Genomic DNA, 19,150 nt, shown 5'->3' with positions numbered 1-19,150 from the left:
GAAGATAACCGTCTAAAATCTACTGTCCCCTTTTGAAAGTATCGGCATTAAATGTACAGATTCATGAGGCTGTCGCCATACTCGTACACGTCCATCTGCTCGACACAATTTGAAACGAGACTCGTCCGACCAGACAACATGTTTCCAGTCATTAACAGTCCAATGTCGGTGTAGACGGGCCCAGGCGAGGCGTAAGGCTTTATGTCGTGCAGTCATCAAGGGTACACGAGTAGGCCTTCGGCTCCGAAAGCCCATATCGATGTCCCTTCGTTGAATAGTTCCTTCGCTGACACTTGTTAATGGCCCAGCATTAAAATCTGGAGCAAGTAGCGGAAGGGTTGCACTTCAGTCACTTTGAACGATTCACTTCAGTCGTCGTTGGTCCCGTTCTTGCAGGATCTTTTTCCCTTAGTGGCGATGTCGGAGATTTGATGTTTTACCAGATTCCTGATATTCACGGTACACTCGTGAAATGGTCGTACGGGAGAATCCCCACTTCATCGCTACCTCGGAGATGCTGTGTCCGATCGCTCTTGCGCTGACTTTAAGACCACGTTCAAATTCACTTCAATATTAGTGATAACCTACCATTGTAGCAGCAGTAACTGATCTAACAGCTGCGCCAGACACTTTTTGTCTCATATAAGCGTTGCCGACCGCAGCGCCTTATTCTGCCTGTTTACATATCTCTGTATTTCAATAAGCATGCCTGTACCAGTTTCTTTGGCGCTTCATTGTTTTTCCTCAACTCATTTTGTGGGCGCCTTCAGTTTGGTGATTTAGCTAAAGATTTTTTTTGCTAGTTTGCATTCCGTCATTCTGAAGAGATGCACATAAAACTTCAGCCTTTTCTTGGGCATATTCTTTGTGATCTGCTCCACCCGTTTGTACAGGTCTTCATTTTTCTTCTTCTTTCACGCATCGTCGTTTCTTTTTTTCGGTCCAAGGACTTCCTTAGTCCCGCTACAGTTACCCAATACGCAGACATTTCGAAAATTTTCGCTCACATTCACATGGATTAGTGTATGGCTCTGAGCACTATCGGACTTAACTTCTGAGATCATCAGTCCCCTAGAACTTAGAACTACTTAAACCTAAGGACATCACACACATCCATGCCCGAGGCAGGATTCGAACCTGCGATCGTAGCGGTCGCGCGGTTCCAGACAGTAGCGCCTAGAACCGCTCGGCCACTGCGACCGGCCGGATTAGTGTAATTTTCAACGTTGTCATCAAACAATTTAACGCACAAAACTCTTCATTTACATGCCATACGTGCTGACAAAACTTCTTTAGAGCACTCGAAGAAACTTTTGCATTTATTTTTTCGTACTGTTTTAATTCTTTTAAAGAGCGGAAGGCATTGTAAGGCGCGACGATTGCTGGTGAACTCAGAAACCACCATTTTGCATATAATTTTACCATACACTAGCAAGTGTTCTTCAGACTATCCAATACACTAACACTGAGGGATGGACGAGAACGAAAGAGGAACATCATCAATTATTTAATTTCACTTGGCCATCCACCTTGGATGATGCAAAGCTCCAAGCGCTGTTTCTTGTATATTTTAAGTCCACATTTGTCCCCAGAAGGATGAAGCACAGTTGAATGAGTTCACGGTAATCATTTTTCAGATTTTATTCTTTTTGTAGTTTTCGGAAGCATTTAAACGCTGCGTCAATTTCGACATCGCTATAAGCCTCAAGTAAATATTCATGACCACCTTTTTTCCATGCTGTCCCACTTTTCTGTAAGTTTATTGTGGAATGTTTCGTCGGGACTAACTACCACTTGGATGACTCACTTTCGAACACGCTCTGTAGCACTAACTCGTACATGTGGTGATGGCAAGGAAAAATACAGCAGCTCCCTTCCTGCTAACTATTTCAGCAAAGTAACAGCTCCTGTGAAACGACCCGTGTTGGATGCAGTGATTTCACAACAAAGAATTTGATCTTGCTCGTCCACCCCACTAACTTTTATGGCATTCGAAACTGCTCGTGATTGTTTTTCCCACTAGAATTCCATAATGCAGCACACCAATTAATTGTTCCTGATTTCCTTAAGTTATTATGACTGGCAGTCTTTCAGTTCTCGAATCTCTGATATTTAGCTTTATTACCAGATTAATGTCGCAATGAACAGTCACAAAACTCCGATCGTTCTCTGTAAACAAATATTTTTTAATATTTTCTTCCTTTTTCTTTCTGAACTGCTCTCGATGTCTTTGAATCGAAGTACGATGATTAATTGCAATATCATCAACGCTGTATCCCAGGGTTTCAGCTGTACTCTCAAGGACGAACACAGGATCTTTCTGACTTAACTTACATCTGTCTAAAATGGCGGCTGGTTTTGATGTCATAAAAAACCTTCCTCCACGTTTGTCTTCCTTTTTTGAAATTTCTTTATTTTCGTCTACGGTTGCAATGCTACGAGAAACTGAAGCTGAACTCGTGGAGGGTTCTGTAAAAATTGAACCACCGTCACAATGACCCACTTCAACGGTTTCTTCATGCGAATCAGTAGTAGTTTCCCAAAACTGTGAGCTGTTATCGCCTTCATCTTCATAATTTCTCTTTCATAACTCTAATCCTTGCCATTCCCTTTTTTGGCGCCAAATTCCAGTCAACACCTGCAAGATAATCTCTACGCCCGGGCTCTCTTTGGTGTAATACAAAGAGTTTATCCTATCTTATTGTTATCATGTTCAAGGAATTTACATGAGCAACATCGAAGATATTACTTAGATTTGCGAAGAACTTACACTCTCCTTTTTGTTAGTGCTTGTCTTTCTATGAACACTTTTTTTTCTTTTCTCTCTCTCTTTTTTTTACTGCGCCTCTCTGAATTCAAGTCTATAAGTTTCTTTTTCACAGTGAGGCAGAGATCTTGCAGGAATCCCAGCCTTCTCTCGCAATATTACACAATCATGCGCGACTAAATTAACACTCACACTAAGAGTCAATTTCACTTTGAGTCTGCTATAAAAGAAGAGCGACCTAACCTGTCGATTGGATAGTGGTTTATGTACACTTACCTGGTGCTTAACTTCACCAATTAACTAAGTGTGTCACTACTTTTTAAACTACTCGCCATGACGTAAATAGACATTCACCGAGTCCTCTACGACGCTCGCTCAGCTCGAGGTAGACAGTATGACAACAATCGACACACGCATAAACAGTTACACCAACACGTAGCGTCATAACGCAGCCTCTCGGCCACTGCAGCACTGATTCCTCGTCTTCATTTTCAACAAAATTTCTCCTTAAAACAAAATGAAAAAAAAGAAAACAGGGGATGTGCCCAAAGAAATACGAAATTGGAAAAATGGGGACCACACTAATACATATACAACGAATTTACAACCAGATCGCAGCACTCGGTGGCACTTCATGCAAGTCTTTCAGACCATCTTTAAAAGCGTGGAGCAGGCAGTTCTTCCCACAGTGTCCAACTGTCAGTTCCCTAGCAACATAGTCACACACAGCACTTTCGCAATAACCACACTTCTTAAAGATGTGATCACATCTCCCTTGTCACATTCGGATGCAGTTGAGACTCGATCATCTGCAATAGGGAATCTCAAACCCTACAACTGTAACCGTTGGGTTTTGGATTAAGTGAGCGTTCTGGGGTGGATGTTCATTTCAGCGTTCATTCCCCTTGACAGGGGCATCGAAAGTAAGATAAGGATTTTTACCCAGATAACATTATTTATGATTTCTACTTTGAAGAATATAGGCGCACCTCATTGATGATTTGATATAGTCGGCCTGATATTGAGAGTTTGACCCCTGAAATATGTGGCTGTATGTTAACATTACTTTACTATGTGTAGTATGCTAATGGATATAAACGTTTATTCAACAGAATCTAACTCAGTATAGTCCATAAAATGTATGATATTAAAATCAGTTGAACTACTTCAGGGAATTCATGTAGCAGTGAAGTGCGCCGCTTTTTCGTTCCGCCGGAGCGAAACGCGTGAATTTGTTGCGTAGTAAGGCCTGCACACAGCGACTCGAGCGCCGCGCGCAGCGTAAATGAGTTTAGGAATTTGTCGACCCTTCCGCCGCCGCCGCCGCCTCTCAGTCTGGCAAACTTAGGGCCGGCCCACGACCGTAAAACGCGGGAAAGTTGGGGACGCGCCGTGGAAGATGGCGGCCGGGGAACAAAGCTCACCAGTCGTGATGTACTGGCCGCGCTGATAACAATATAACGGCACCGAGGGTCTGCAGTTGGAAACTGCGAGAGGTTATTTCAACACCGAGGAACGCGTTTTTGGGAGATGGGTGTGTAACGAATAATTTAGGGAACTTTCATTAGCATTAAAACTATGAAAAAAGATAAGCGCGCGCGCGCGCGCGTGTGTGTGTGTGTGTGTGTGTGTGTGTGTGCGTGCAGAGCTAGGGTCAACAACACGAAAAACACAAGGGGTAGTCACAAACTTCGTACCTTTCGCTGAAAACAGTGCGTGTATTTGAATAGGTGTGTACGCATTGGATGCTCAGATTGTTTCTCAGTTGTCTGTGCAATTCGCTCCGAGTAGCGTCGCTTGGCGGCGTTGCAGTAGCGGAAACAATCAAAATGGCTGCTGGTCTGCGTATCGTGTCCACGTGTTCAGCTTCTTGTTTGCATTTGCAAGGTAAATCGGTGAAGGACGTTCACGATGAGATGGAGACTTTGTAAGGTAATAATGTGCCAGCGAAGGAGACTGTGGAAAAGAGAACAAAATTGTTTTAGTGTGGTGACACAAATCATTAAGATGCACAGACGCGGCATATAGTCTCTGATGAAGGAACGGAGGTTCATCGCAAAGCTGGCAGCTTTGGTTTTGTCTAGCAGGCACACTACCACAGAAAAAAATTGTCAAACAGAGTGGTAGTGTGTGTGTAGGGTCAGTTCACAAGAAACTGTATGAGATACTGCACACGACAAAAGTGTGAGCACAATGGAAGCTTCGTTTCTTGAGTCCCATTCAAAGGAATGATCATATGACAGCTCCAGTGGAAACACCGAGAATGGGCAAGGAAAGGAAGAGGAGTTTTTCAGACACTTGGCCACAATAGGCAATTCTTTTGCTCGCCACCACAATCCGAAAACGAGGTAAAACATCGAACAATGAGAACACATATATTCCCTTCCACCAAAGAGGGTGTACACACAGTATTCCTCTGGGAAATTTGTTTTGCCTGGCAACTAACTGTAATGTACACGCTCAGGCTCATGATCGCTACTTCGAATAACTGCTAAGTAAGTTATTGCTGTAGGGTGTAAGTTGTTGATGCCAACAAAAAACTGAATATTCTTTCCTGAAAATTATTCCTTTACCTAAAAGTTTTCAGTGTGCGGTCTTCGCTATCTATACTATTTTTACTCTTAAGGATTCAAGAAAAGGGAACAAAGGATTCGCCAAATCAATGTAAAGGGCGAATTTTATACACACATCAAAACAAGTTTTGCGTCACCTCGGTTCCGTCAGTTCCGGAACCTCTACAGAAAATTGCAATAGAGATCAATCTGTGGTTTTCATGAGCAATGGAAATGGCGGAAATGATGTTTACGTTGATGTTCTACCATCATACAATGAGACCTTCAGAGATGGTGATCCAGACTGCTGTCCACACCCAGTACCTCTAATACCCAGTAGCACGTCCTCTTGCGTTGATGCATGCCTGCATTCGTCGTGGCATACTATCCACAAGTTCATCAAGGCACTGTTGGTCCAGATTGTCCCACTCCTCAACGGCGATTCGGCGTAGATCCCTCAGAGTGGTTGGTGGGTCACATCGTCCATAAACAGCCCTTTAAATCTATCCCAAGCATGTTAGACACGGTTCATGTCTGGAGAACATGCTGACCACTATAGTCGAGCGATGTCGTTATCCTGAAGGAAGTCATTAACAAGATGTGCACGATGGGGACGCGAATTGTCGTCCATGAAGACGAATGCCTCGCCAATATACTGCCGATATGGTTGCACTATCGGTCGGAGGATGGCATTCACATATCGTACAGTGGTTACGGCGCCTTCCATGACCACCAGCGGCGAACGTCGGCCCCGCATAATGCCACCCCAAAACAGCAGGGAACCTCCACCTTGCTGCACTCGCTGGACAGTGTGTCTAAGGCGTTCAGACTGACCGGGTTGCCTCCAATCACGTCTCCGACGATTGTCTGGTTGAAGACATATGCGGCACTCATCGGTGAAGAGAATGTGATGCCAATCCTCGTCCATTCGGCATGTTGTTGGGCCGATCTGTACTGTGCTGCATAGTGTCGTGGATGCAAAGATGGACCTCGCCATGGACGTCGGGAGTGAAGTTGCGCATCATGCAGCCTATTGCGCACAGTTTGAGTCGTAACACGACGTCCTGTGGCTGCACAAAAGGCATTATTGAGCATGGTGGTGTTGCCGAGTCTTAATCCGTAGGTAGCGGTCACGTACTGCAGTAGTAGCCCTAGGGTGGCCTGATCGAACCATGATGTCATCGACAGTTCCTGTCTCTCTATATCTCCTCCATGTCCGAACAACATCACTTTGGTTCACTCATAGACGCCCGGACACTGCCCTTGTTTTGAGTGCCCTTCCTTGCAGAAAGTAACAATGTGAAAGCGATCGAACCGCGGTATTGATCGTCTAGGCAAGGTTAAACTACAGACAACACGAGCCGTCTACCTCCTTCCTGGTGGAATGACGAACTGATCGCCTGTCGGAGCCCCTCCGTCTAAAAGGCGCTGTTCATAGACGGTTGTTTACGTCTTTGGGCGGGTTTAGTGACATCTCTGAACAGTCAAAGGGACTGTATCTGTGATACAATATCCACAGTCAACGTCTATCTTCAGAAGTTCTGGGAACTGGGTGATGCAAAACATTTTTGATGTGTCTATATGCAGAAGCAACTAATGCATGGGTGTATATTTTTTTTACCAAATTTCGTGTGTTCTTTAAAAGAATTAGTACAGTGACGTGACAATAATATTCACATTGAATATTTTTGATATCTAATGGGAAAAGGTATTATATTGAAGAGGGAGACTGCTGACTCATTGCAACTTACTTCCACTGCCATGTCTACATCGCACCAGTCGCTGAAACCGTCCTGTGCCACAACTTTCTTAATTTTTTACATTTCCTGCACTTTCTGCGAGAGCTTTTATTATATCTTGTATCACCGGCCTTGTATTTTCAAGAGCTTTTGTATACAGGTCAATTTCAAATATCCCCACTTGCTTTGTTATCTCTGTAAATAAAACCATCAACATTGTTACTCAAACAGCGAAATAGTTTCCCGTTTACATACTCTCATTTGTTACATTTATTTTTTTCGTATTTTGAATTGCTCATCAAACATTGGGGTTGTCCACTTCACGTGGGAGAGACAGTGCTGACCCATTACGCAGGCATTTTGGCTCAGACATGGAGTGTGGGACTTCTCTGTTTTGTGAGTAAAATTGGTTTAGATCAGGGACGCCTAAGAATTTAGCACATGAGCATTGCTCTTAGATGTGTGTGGCGCAGCTCTCTGGTCTGGCTGCACACTTACCCTACCACTATGACACATACTGTGTGTGTGAGGAGGGAGCCGAGTGGGAAAGTGCGAAAGCTCCACATTTAAATGGCAACATAGTCGTAAAGCATACCACTTGATTTCATATTTCAAGTCTCTTAACAACACAGATGACAAACAAAACAAATTTTCAGTATTACTAAATTGTATGTAGCACACTGCAGACATGATGTTACTTTTTACCTGGTATAAACTGTTAGCACAGGGACAATGCAGACAGTTCCAAAGATTTTTGCACTCAGGTTGCCATGTAATAGTGAAGTACTTAGTTTAAGATCCTAAAAAAGCCTTCCCCACACATATGTTGATCGAAATATTTTTATCACGTTTGCAACCTCATTATGGAGTCGTGGAAACTCTTCCAAATTAAAGCCACACAGGCCTCCAGGACAGTTTTAATGTAAAAGAATTCGTCTTCTAAATGGAAATTACACTCCAGATCAAGAAGTTCCCATCTGTACGAGCACAGGGGTACTTTCAACTGAAATGGCAAACCGTCTCGAAAACATCACTAATGCAGATGTAAGTCTGGCAGTGTCCTCAAAACATTTAAAAAACTATTCTCATAATTCTTTCACGGCCACAATTAATTCTTCAAACCTCATAGCATGAAATTACGGCAATGGGCGGCGTTTTTCGTCAGAATTTGTCCTCTCCACAATGCGATTTTCTTTTTAAAATCGTTCCCATCAAATCAGAAATAAATTATTTCTCACCTTGCAGTGTCTTATTGTCGGCCGTGTGGAGTCAAGTCCACTTATAATGCGAGGACTGCAATCCATTCCGAATGTTCTAATTTTCGTTCCTGCTCTCTTTTTTCGTTCATAAATACAGCAATAGCGGGTTTTAAATCGAAAAATCTTTCCAAATTTGACCCTTCACTTAACCAGCGTACTTTGCAGTAATAAATAAAGTCTCCATACTCTTCATTCAGTTCCTCCGGAAACTGTTGCAACTTCATAAAATTTACTATTTGTGCCACCAATTTCATCTCGTGCTCCATGCCTGGAAATCTAGCAGAAGTGCCTCTTGATGTACATAACAATGTTTGTGGATCATTATAATTTTTTGCTCTTCCACTGTCAACTAAATCTTCAGGTTCTTTCTGCATGGTATCACAATATTGTTCCATAACAAATTTGCGGTACCCGTCCATTATGCGACTGTGTATCGCGTTAATACTCGTAGATACTGTATTGGTTCTTCTCTTCTGCCATTCACATTCATTTTTAAGGGCTTATGATGATAGGTCACTAGACTGTCTCTCAGTGCAAACAGCCACCAGACCTCAAACTTCCCCTACACCACGAATACATTATGAAGGGTAAACAGTGCCGACACTACAGTTCTGCTGAACTGAAGAAAGTTGTGCCGACCGAAAAACATCCCACCGCAATGCTAAATGAACTGTCGTGCCTTACCGAGTAATTCCTTGAAATGCCAAGCAAAGATGAGTCACGGCGAGCCGCGGCCCACACGCTGTCCCTACATCAGACTCGCCTGCAGTTTGGCACACTGCGGCTGGCACTGATTTAGACAAATCACTGAGGGAGAATTGAACCTTGAGCTTCAGATTGTCTTGGAAACTGGGGAAGACAAGTCAACTTGAGAGTATCAAACAGTAAGAGAACATACAATTTATACCGTGTTGTAACATTCTCTAAACCGAACATTTATCGTGTCTGTTATGTTGCAGCTGCTATACAGTTGTATCATGAAACCTATCAAGCAAAATATCTGAAATTTTTAGGATGACAGGTTTGCTAAAGATAAATATTTGTTATATATGACGGTAGTGTCTGTTCCCGAAAGAACAGTTACCGTGGATGACCATGCAGCTTTGCTAGAAATGAAATGATAATTAAATGGACACCCTAGCTGCAAACAGGCGTTGATGTACTTCATTGGGGACATGTTGAAAATGTGTGCCCCGACCGGGACTCGAACCCGGGATCTCCTGCTTACATGGCAGACGCTCTATCCATCTGAGCCACCGCGGGCACAGAGGATAGTGCGTCTGCAGGGACTTATCCCTTACACGCTCCCCGTGAGATCCACATTCCCAACATGTCCACACCACTACATTCGTAGTAGCATAACGGGAATAGACACTACCGTCATATATAGTTAAAATATGGCTTCCCGGCCATTTACCTTCTTGTGCGAACGCACACGCTATGCCCGAACTCGTACGGGACTTGGTAGTTTAACCTGCCACGAGTAATGAGTATGATGGGCAAACATCTATTAGGTGCACTACGAATGTAGTGGTGTGGACATGTTGGGAATGTGGATCTCACGGGGAGCGTGTAAGGGATAAGTCCCTGCAGACGCACTATCCTCTGTGCCCGCGGTGGCTCAGATGGATAGAGCGTCTGCCATGTAAGCAGGAGATCCCGGGTTTAAGTCCCGGTCGGGGCACACATTTTCAACATGTCCCCAATGAAGTACATCAACGCCTGTTTGCAGCTAGGGTGTCAATTTAATTATCATTTCATAAATATTTGTTGTTGTAGTGAGAAAAAAATCTTTCAGCACTTTTTAATTTTAGTAAATGTATTTTGCATTGTTTTAAAAGAAAAGCACAGAAGTGTATAAATTGTAAACAAGTTTTATTTATAAAATAGTAACTGTTTAGCTGATGTGGCATTGTTAATTCCACACCATTTATGCAGAGCGTATTAAAGCCTACACATTGCCTGGTATCCACGGAAACGACAGCCAAGTCTTAAGAGTTAACAACAGGGGAATGCTTCGCGAGAATAAGAAGGGAAAAGTGACGAGGCAGGCATGCAATAGTGAGCACCAGAGCATGACAACAGGCTTACATAAAACGTCAGATGCTTCAAGTCATTTAGAAGAAAGCCTTTTCAACCAGTGCAACCATAGAGATGCCAGCCACACTCAAGAAATAACACTGTAAGCATATAAATATCATTTCAGAGCGACAGTAAAGGAGGGAAAAGGGGAGAATTGCTGGAAGGGGTACATACACATCATGTGGAGCATATATCAGGTCTAGGACATGGATTTGCAACAGATGCATCCTATCCTCCACTCAGCTTTTGGAAAACGGTACATAATCAGAGCGAATGAGATGGCGAGGGCCTTTCGACATTACGCCAATTCAAGGTCTGGCTGGAGCGAAAAGGGAAACTGATTAAAACTCAGATTGTCCGAACTGAAGCGCCTACAACCGCTCGGCCACAGCGGCCGGCTAGAGCAAATGTATACTGGATTAAGGGTCGTCTCTATAAAGTCAGGTGTAAAACACTCACAGAGTTCGTCATTCAGTACTAATTCCAATCCCCACTTTTTGTAATAAGGGTATTTTAACAACACAGTCAGGCCAAGACTCCCTCTCACTTAAGCCTATCGACTGTTTTCCTTTCTCCTCGAAGCATCTCGCCCAGTCCCAGGCAACACTCAGCTACGGGATACAACATACAACAGGCACACAATAGTCAGCAATAGGCACACACATAGAAAACATAGAACACCCAATTGGAAATTGCTCTGCCAGCAGAAATGAGATCATAAAATGGATACGTTGGAAGAACTGCAGATGCAACAGCATCTCAAAAAGTGTGAAAACAAAATATTGAATGAAAAAATGGAAAGTAACTCAGTAGATTTCTTCAGATGCTTCGACAGTACCCTCACATAAGTAAACAAAATACAGATAGACGTAAGTACCTTTATAAATATATAAGCAAATAATGATTCAGACTGCATACAAATAATACCCTTACTCTGCTGGTGTTGTGTTACGTGATCTCTGCTGACTATACGTAAAATACCTTCGTGACCGAAAAAATTTTCTCCGGTTTCCAACCCTGCCAATGGTTAACTGTTCACGAGGTTCAGGCCGCGTGCTCCTCTGCCATCAAATCGTGTGACTGCCGCTGCCGTCCTTATACACTGATGAGCCAAAACGTTATGATCACATGCTTAATAACCTCTTTATCCGTCTTTGGAACGAGATACTTCACTGCTTCTACGTAACAGGGATCCGACAGTTTGTTGGTAGGTTTATGGAGGTATGTGGCATTAGATGTCTATGCATAGGTCATCTAATTCGCATAAGTAACGGGCCGCTGATTTCCGAATTCGGTGATTGCACTCGATAGTGACCCAGATGGGCTCCATGGGATTTATATCAGGCGAGTATGATTGCCGAAACATCAACATGAGTTCGCTATAATGCTCCTCAAAAAAATATTGACCCAAATATTAATTTTTTCCGCAGATTCGGATAAGTTTTGTTTGTTTCGTGGTCATGAGGCCATTCAACTTTTAATTATCAAACAAATCATCTGACTAGCTAACTAACTAACCAAACATCCCACCTACTAACGAGTGAACTCATTAACTAAAAAACTAACTGACTCACAAACCTAATACGTTTGCCAGATCGCCTGACCTTACCTCGTCAGATTTTTTCTTATGGAGTTATCTAAAAGATATCGTTTATCAGAAAACGGCTACCACTCGCGAAAACATGATGCAAAGAATAAGAGATGCTTTCGCTGCAATTACACCAGACATGTTATCAAGAAGTGTGCATGGGTTTACAACACGAGCCAATAAATGCATCAAAGTTGGAGTTCATCACTTTGAACATTTGATTTTATAAAACAGTGAGATGCAAGGGATTTACGGACAATAAGCAGGCCGAAATTGAGAGGTGAGGGGAATGACTGCAAACAAGCACCCCGAAATTCATTTACTTGCAAGTATTTGCAAATACTCAACAATAAAACGTAACTAATCGTTCCTTTTTAGGATCACCAAATCTTAAACGGGAATACGTTCACCTTTGGTTAGCGAGTGGGTTAGTCTTTTCCTCAGCTAGTTTTTACTTTGTTTACTGTATGAGTTAAAGAGTTGACTCGTTAGTAAGTAGGATGTTTGGTTAGTTAGTTAGCTAGTCAGATGATTTGTTTGATAATTAAAAGTTGTGTGGCCTCATGACCGCGAAACAAACAAAACTTATCCGAATCTGCGGAAAAAATTAATATTTGGGTCAACATTTGTAAAACTTTACTTCCTCTCTCTCAAACCCCACCCTATGGGGAGAGAAGGAGAGTTTTAGTTTTAGCGAATAAAAATTTACGGAGTAAGTAAGTATTTTTTAATTATCCGTAACCATTTTCCACGCAAAAATGAGAAAATGGATTTTCTTGAATCCCCCGCCAACTACCAAGAATCAAAACAAATGTTTAAGACCAAATGTACGTCATTTTTTTATGAAGGATCTGATTCTGCAATAAAAATTTGAAATTTTAAAGCTGATTCCCGCTGGAGTGGCGGGCTAATTTTAGCACCAGCAGATGTCCCCCTCGAAAATAATCAACTTTGGATTCTGCACTTTTTTCATGTGAAGCTTATTTTTCGAGTTATTCTGGTTTGTCAACTTAAAATTTACACTCTGTACAGGGCGAAACTATTTTACGGTTCTCTTTTTTGCCTTGTTTCACTGAAAAGAATTAAAATTTACCGTTTTCTTGTTTCAAAGGTATCGTCATCTTACTCTACGGGATGTAACCATGAATGTCTCCAGTGAGATATGGTAAACAAGAAGAAACTTTTAGATTCTCTTCTTCACTGAATTGAGGCCTTTATTAAGACTAGAGGTCGTTTTAGACAGTATTAGTGTGATGTGTCCGGGGGATGCGTAACTTTCTGTCCAGTGTCGGCATTAGTTCGTTTGCTGATTATTAAGGTCAGTTTTTCGATAGCCTTAAGATTATTCCGTAAGGAATTACTGCTTAATTTCCTCTTGCCGTCGGCCGTTGTGGTCGAGCGGTTCTAGGTGCTTCAGTCCGGAACCGCGCTGCTGCTACGGTCACAGGTTCGAATCCTGCCTCGGGCATGGATATGTGTGATGTCCTTAGGTTGAAGTAGTTCTAAGTCCAGGGGACTGATGACCTCAGATGTTAAGTCCCATAGTTCTTAGAGCCATTTGAACCATCCTCTTGCCCTTTTCCTCCTAGGTAACTAATGAGAGTTACCCTCTACCCGCCGCCCCCTCATCCCAGCTCACACGCTGGGTACCGTACACATTTGGGCATAGCACAGCTTTACTAACATCGCAGCTTAAATAACATTCCACAGACAGTAAAATCCTGTTCATGAAAGTTATATATGACTGTTATCTTTCGCGCTTCTATCGTGTTAGCCGTGTAGAACAAAAAACGGCGATGGCCGTGTGCCGGCGGCCGCGTTCGCATTCTTGCGTCACGCTTGTTGGTTTCCTCGGCAACGGCTCAGAAGCGCTGCCAGCGGCCATAACTCGCTCGCTGGCGTTTATTTCGGACGGAGCGGCCGCATCCTCGGGCGTCGCCTCGTGCGAGGTGTGGCGTGGTTCGTGTGTGGTGTGCGGTGGGCGTGAGCAGCCGTCCGCAACAACAGGTAGGTCTACACACCTGCGCTTGTACCGCTGCCTTCTCGGCGTCTTCGGCCTCTAGACGCGGCGTGCGCTGTCGTGTTTCGTACTGCCACTATGTAACGCTTCTTTGGGTCTAGTGAAGCAGGGGATACAACCGGTCGGCTGTGACCAATGACATCATACATTAGTCATAGATAGTAATGTCTTCACTTCAAGGCATAGATAATAAAACAGTTCTGTGTTCCGGATAAGCGCTATCATTGTACATTAAAATAACTGAATGTGAATTTAAAAGCGATCGCTTGGTATTCCTTAAATTATTCTTCGTTTGATTTAATTAAATTAATTGGTCGTTTCTCATTCAAACGATACTTAATTTTATTCGTAATGATATTGAGGTAATTTGGAGTATTAGTTTGTCATTGTAGAACATTTTTAGTGTCTTATTTTCGTTTATAGGAATGGATTTGTCTGTTGCATTGGATCTTGACCATTTAAGACAAGCTATGGGTGAAGACATGTTGACCACAATTTGTTTCTTGCAAATGTGTGGTCTCATTGCTGAATACGTCCAATGTCGTGAGTGCGGCGAACATATGCGCCTCACCAGTGTATCAAGTCGCCGTACTCACGACTTTGCATGGAGGTGCAGCAGAGACCGGTTATGGCTATCTATTAGGAGGGGAACGTGGTTCGAGAAATCTAAGCTCGCTCTGAGAGACATAATGAAAATCACTTACTGTTGGTGTTTAAGATATCCTGTGTGGTTCTATGTTCATGAATGTCGTGTGAGTAATCGTACGGTAGTGGACTGGTACTCGTTTTGTACGGAAGTTTGTGGGGAATACATGAAATATAGGGGGCCGTGGGGGAGGGGAGGTGGGGGGGGGGGGTAAATAGAAGTAAGGACGTTTTGGTTAGCTTAATTGAAGATCAGGTTGCAGAGAGTTCTATTGTTATTTCAGACGGGTTTTCTTCATATAGGGATTTAGGGGATAGGGGTTATCAACATCGTGAAGTAAACCACAACATTGAATTTAGATCTTTATCACAGGGGCTTGCACTAACAGTGTAGCGGGTTACTCGTCAGCGGTGAAATCTCTTATAGGGAAAGGGCAACGACAGATTTCGACACTTCAAAGCCACCTAGACGAGTATTCGTGGAGACAAAGCATTCCGCGGGCATATTGCCTTTTAAATGTTTTATTAAAGATGTTGGCAAAATGTAACGTCCCAGATATCTCAGCTAATTTCACAGTGGGGTGGGGCGTTTGGTGAATGAGTGTGTGTGTGTGTGTGTGTGTGTGTGTGAGAGAGAGAGAGAGAGAGAGAGAGAGAGAGAGAGAGAGAGGTTTCGTAATGTTGTGTTTGTTGTGAGTGTGGGTATGTGATTTTCGTTAATGTCTGTCTAGGCGAGCTTCGGTTATTCCTCGATAATTCCGTCTGGTAAGCTCACTTTTCCATTTGCTTCTTTTACTATATTTCACTATTTTGATAGATATCACTGTTTTATTTTACCAATATGTGTATTTTCGTGTTGTGAAGTACGTAATAGAAATTTCTCAGATGTCGATCTTCTTTCGTTTCCCAGCACTAGTATCAGTACGACAATTTCGAATGTGCACTTGCTATATTATAGGCGAAACCCCCGCCACAACTAAAATTTGTATCCCGTCCTTCACTTCGCCTTTACACTGACACTATATATGTCAATTGGCGAGCAAGATACAAATGTTGTGTATAGCTATATAGCTCAAATAACTGCACTAAAGCAATACAGTTCGAAAGAGTTTTGAGATACAAGTGACATACATGTAACATGATGTATTCTTTGCCAGTAATATATTTCATTCATTTCTTTCCATTGTATTTTGCGGAGAAATACTAAGATACAAACACGAGATATCGTTAACGTGAAAATGTGAAGTATAGTTTTTCCACTCTTGCATTCCTTTGTTTCTGAACATTCTTCTCAGCTCTTTCATCTCTGTAATACATGCTCTCTGGCCAATTCTGGCGTCATTGGTCAAAGCCGACGGGTTGTATCCCCTGCTTCACTAGACCCGCTTCTTTTCACAACTTTTTACGCTTTTGTTCCGCGCTATTGCTATGCAAATGCGATCCATCAAAATTTAGTCCACATTCACGTTGGCGAAACCATCTTTAATCACAGTGCGTTAGGTTTTTTGGTTACTTTGTTTTTGTAATTTCAACGTAAAAAAAAAATTAACACGAAAATGTTTCGAAACTGCTGCCCCTCCCACTGTCAGCAGCAAGTGGTGTACAGTACCGTACCTTGAAGAGGGTATCGTCAGGAGTACCCCAGGGAAGTGTGATAGGACCGCTGTTATTTCCTATATACATAAATGGGTAATTTCCAACAATGATTGCCTATCGAAGTCGGAGGAGTCCAAACGATACATATCGAACGTGCGATAGTAAATCGATTAGGGAAGTCCCGAGGCGGGCGTTATGAGTATGTTTGAAGTTATCACTTCAAGCAAAGACAAAAGAAGAGCGTTGAAGAAGCACTTGTAAATTCAAAGGAGACGACTTACCCTACTCATCTTCGGTGTTATCGTCTTGTGACAGTCCGTGTGATGTATAAGCTACAGGGGCAATTCCTTTTTTTCCATAGCCAGAGTAAACTCTGCCAATTCTATCTATCGCTTGAGCCTTGTCCCGCAGTGACGCAGGGTCAGCCATCGTTAATCGGATTTGGCATGTTAATGTTGAAAGGGTGGCTGGATGCCCTTCCTGCCGCCACCCCGTACCCCCCGGGACGGAATCAGTGTACCCCAACTGCCTGCGTCGAGTGTAATCCGTGGAATAGTGCAAATGCGTTCAGGTGTCTGCAAGCCGTTTAACTGAGGCGCAACATGGGGACCAGCCCGGTATTCACCTAGCGGGATCTGGAAAACCGCCTAAAAACCACTTCCAGGCTGGCCGGCACATCGGCCCTCGTCGTTAAACCGCCAGGCGGATTCGATCCGGGGCCGGCGCACCTACCCAAGTCCACGGAGCAGCGCGTTAGCGCTCTCGGCTACCCTGGCAGGTAGAGTAAACTCTGCCAATATCGCGTTGTCATATCGGTAGAGTGTCACATGAATCGAATTTTCCCTGCAAACGCAAGTTGTGGTAGTGTAGGTACTGGAACAAGTACAGTTCGTCTCTTTGTCCTGGACACCCTTCTCTTTTTGTGGTAGACTTGATAGACTTCCACAGCAGCTCAATATTCTGGGTGTGGACACTGGCGTCATCCGAAGAGACGAACTCCACAGAATGGTTCACGAATTCGTGGTCGAGCGCTTCAGCTTTTAGAGTCTTGTACGACCGAAACCCGTCTGTGATGACTTTTGTTCCAGGCAGCATGAAGTGTTTCATGAGACCCACTAAAGGCACCTTGTCTCGGGACAATACCCTCACAACGAAACACTTGCGCGACTCTGTTTCTATCCCACCGAATACCCAAATATGATCTACTTCACTTTTAGAAGGTCGTCCTTTCTGCTTCTTTTGTCTAGCAATATAAGATTCGTCTACTTCACAATTTTATTCGCTCCACCAATTCGCACCCCATCATTTGTCACTACCATTAATAGACTTCTCGGCTGTGGTGTCACCGCCAGACACCACACTTGCTAGGTGGTAGCCTTTAAATCGGCCGCGGTCCGGTAGTATACGTCGGACCCGCGTGTCGCCACTATCAGTGATTGCAGACCGAGCGCCGCCACACGGCAGGTCCAGAGAGACTTCCTAGCACTCGCCCCAGTTGTACAGCCGACTTTGCTAGCGATGGTTCACTGACAAATTACGCTCTCATTTGCCAAGACGATAGTTAGCATAGCCTTCAGCTACGTCATTTGCTACGACCTAGCAAGGCGCCATTATCATTTGCTATTTATCTTGTGATGCATGTACCGTCAGACCGATGTTCACCAATTAAGGATTAAAGTTAAGTATTCCAGAAGCTACGTATCTTTTTTGCTAGTCTCTATTCCTTTAACTGTTCCAGACCTCACGCCAGCCTGCGTGAGCTTAAACGCGTGCCTTTCGGCTTCCTCTCATAGTGGCTTGGCTGTCTTGCCAAGTCACAACATCGGCAAAACTCGAAATGGTCACACACGGTATTTGCGGATAACTCAGTTTCTGATGCTGTGGCTTGCTAGGCGTAATCTCGATTCCAGTCCGACACAAGAATTACGCTCGTCTGAATGGATAATTTGGAGGACTCGAACCACGTATTTTTCCTGATGCTGGGTCGCTTTCCGCAAAGTCCGCAATGGAATTGCAACGGTATCTCAGCGTCGACACTTCTCTTACGAAGTTTTACAGACTTCGCAGCACCACAGTCAACACAGTCCTTCCTTTCCTCGTCCGGCAGAAGTCCATATTTGCGGCAAAAGTCCAACATTTGTCTATGCTGGATACGCATGGAGTTAGAGTTTTCCATGTCAGACAATCTGCAGAAGAAATGTGAGAAACAGCAGACATTACACTCGCTATCGACAGAAACCGTGTGGGTTTCTCAATCAAATAACAAATAATTAGGGCGGGAATATGATGTACACGAGCCAAAGGAACAACGGGAAACAGATAAAAATGACGATCACAAATAATTGATCATAACTCCCGCCACGGGACTTCCATAATCTATTTACTATAGCATGTTCGATATGTATCGTTTGGACCCCTCCGACTTCTATAGGCAATCGTTCTGCAGTCTGCTGCTGATTGCCGATGGTGCTGTGAGGTACGGGAAGGTATCGTCGTTGAGTGGCTGAAGGACGATACAAGATGACTCGGACAAAATTTCCAGCTAGTGTAATGAATGGCAGGTAGCTCTAAATGTATAAAAATATAAGTAAATGCAGATGAGTAGGGAAAACAAAGCCATAATTTTTGAATACAGTATTAGTAGTGTGCTGTTTCGCACAATCAATGCGAATGATCTACTTCGGCTTATTGGCAGAAACTTAGGAAAGTGCGGTTCATTTGTAAAGACGACCGCATTTAGGACATTAGGGCCTCCCAATGTTGTGTCTTGTTCGAATGTTTGGGATCCGCGCCAGCTCAGATTAAAGGAAGAGATCGAAGCATCTCAGAGGCGGGCTGTTAGATTTGTTACCGGTAGATTCTAACAACACGCAAGTATTACAGCTTCGGGAATTCAAACGTG

General features: G+C 43.4%; 2 protein-coding genes and 1 non-coding gene across 4 annotated transcripts in view; 1 reads left to right on the top strand and 2 right to left on the bottom strand.

The window, feature by feature from the left end:
* LOC126252201 (GTP-binding protein Rhes) overlaps positions 1-19,150 on the bottom strand; it is a 559,471-nt gene that overhangs the window by 124,465 nt on the left and 415,856 nt on the right. The window lies entirely within an intron of this gene.
* Trnat-ugu (transfer RNA threonine (anticodon UGU)) lies at positions 9,507-9,581 on the bottom strand. The gene has a single exon. It is a non-coding gene; the product is annotated as a tRNA-Thr (tRNA).
* Positions 13,887-19,150, top strand: part of LOC126252287 (calcium uptake protein 3, mitochondrial-like) — a 558,826-nt gene continuing 553,562 nt past the window's right edge. The window contains exon 1 of one of the 2 annotated variants that reach the window (XM_049953162.1): positions 13,887-13,994. The gene's annotated coding sequence lies outside the window, so the exon portion shown is untranslated. The remainder of the gene's footprint in view (positions 13,995-19,150) is intronic. The other variant, XM_049953166.1, reaches the window with a different exon arrangement.

This window comes from Schistocerca nitens, chromosome 4, assembly GCF_023898315.1.
Source record: "Schistocerca nitens isolate TAMUIC-IGC-003100 chromosome 4, iqSchNite1.1, whole genome shotgun sequence".
Taxonomy (NCBI): Eukaryota; Metazoa; Arthropoda; class Insecta; order Orthoptera; family Acrididae; genus Schistocerca; species Schistocerca nitens.
This window is presented reverse-complemented; position numbering and strand designations above follow the sequence as displayed.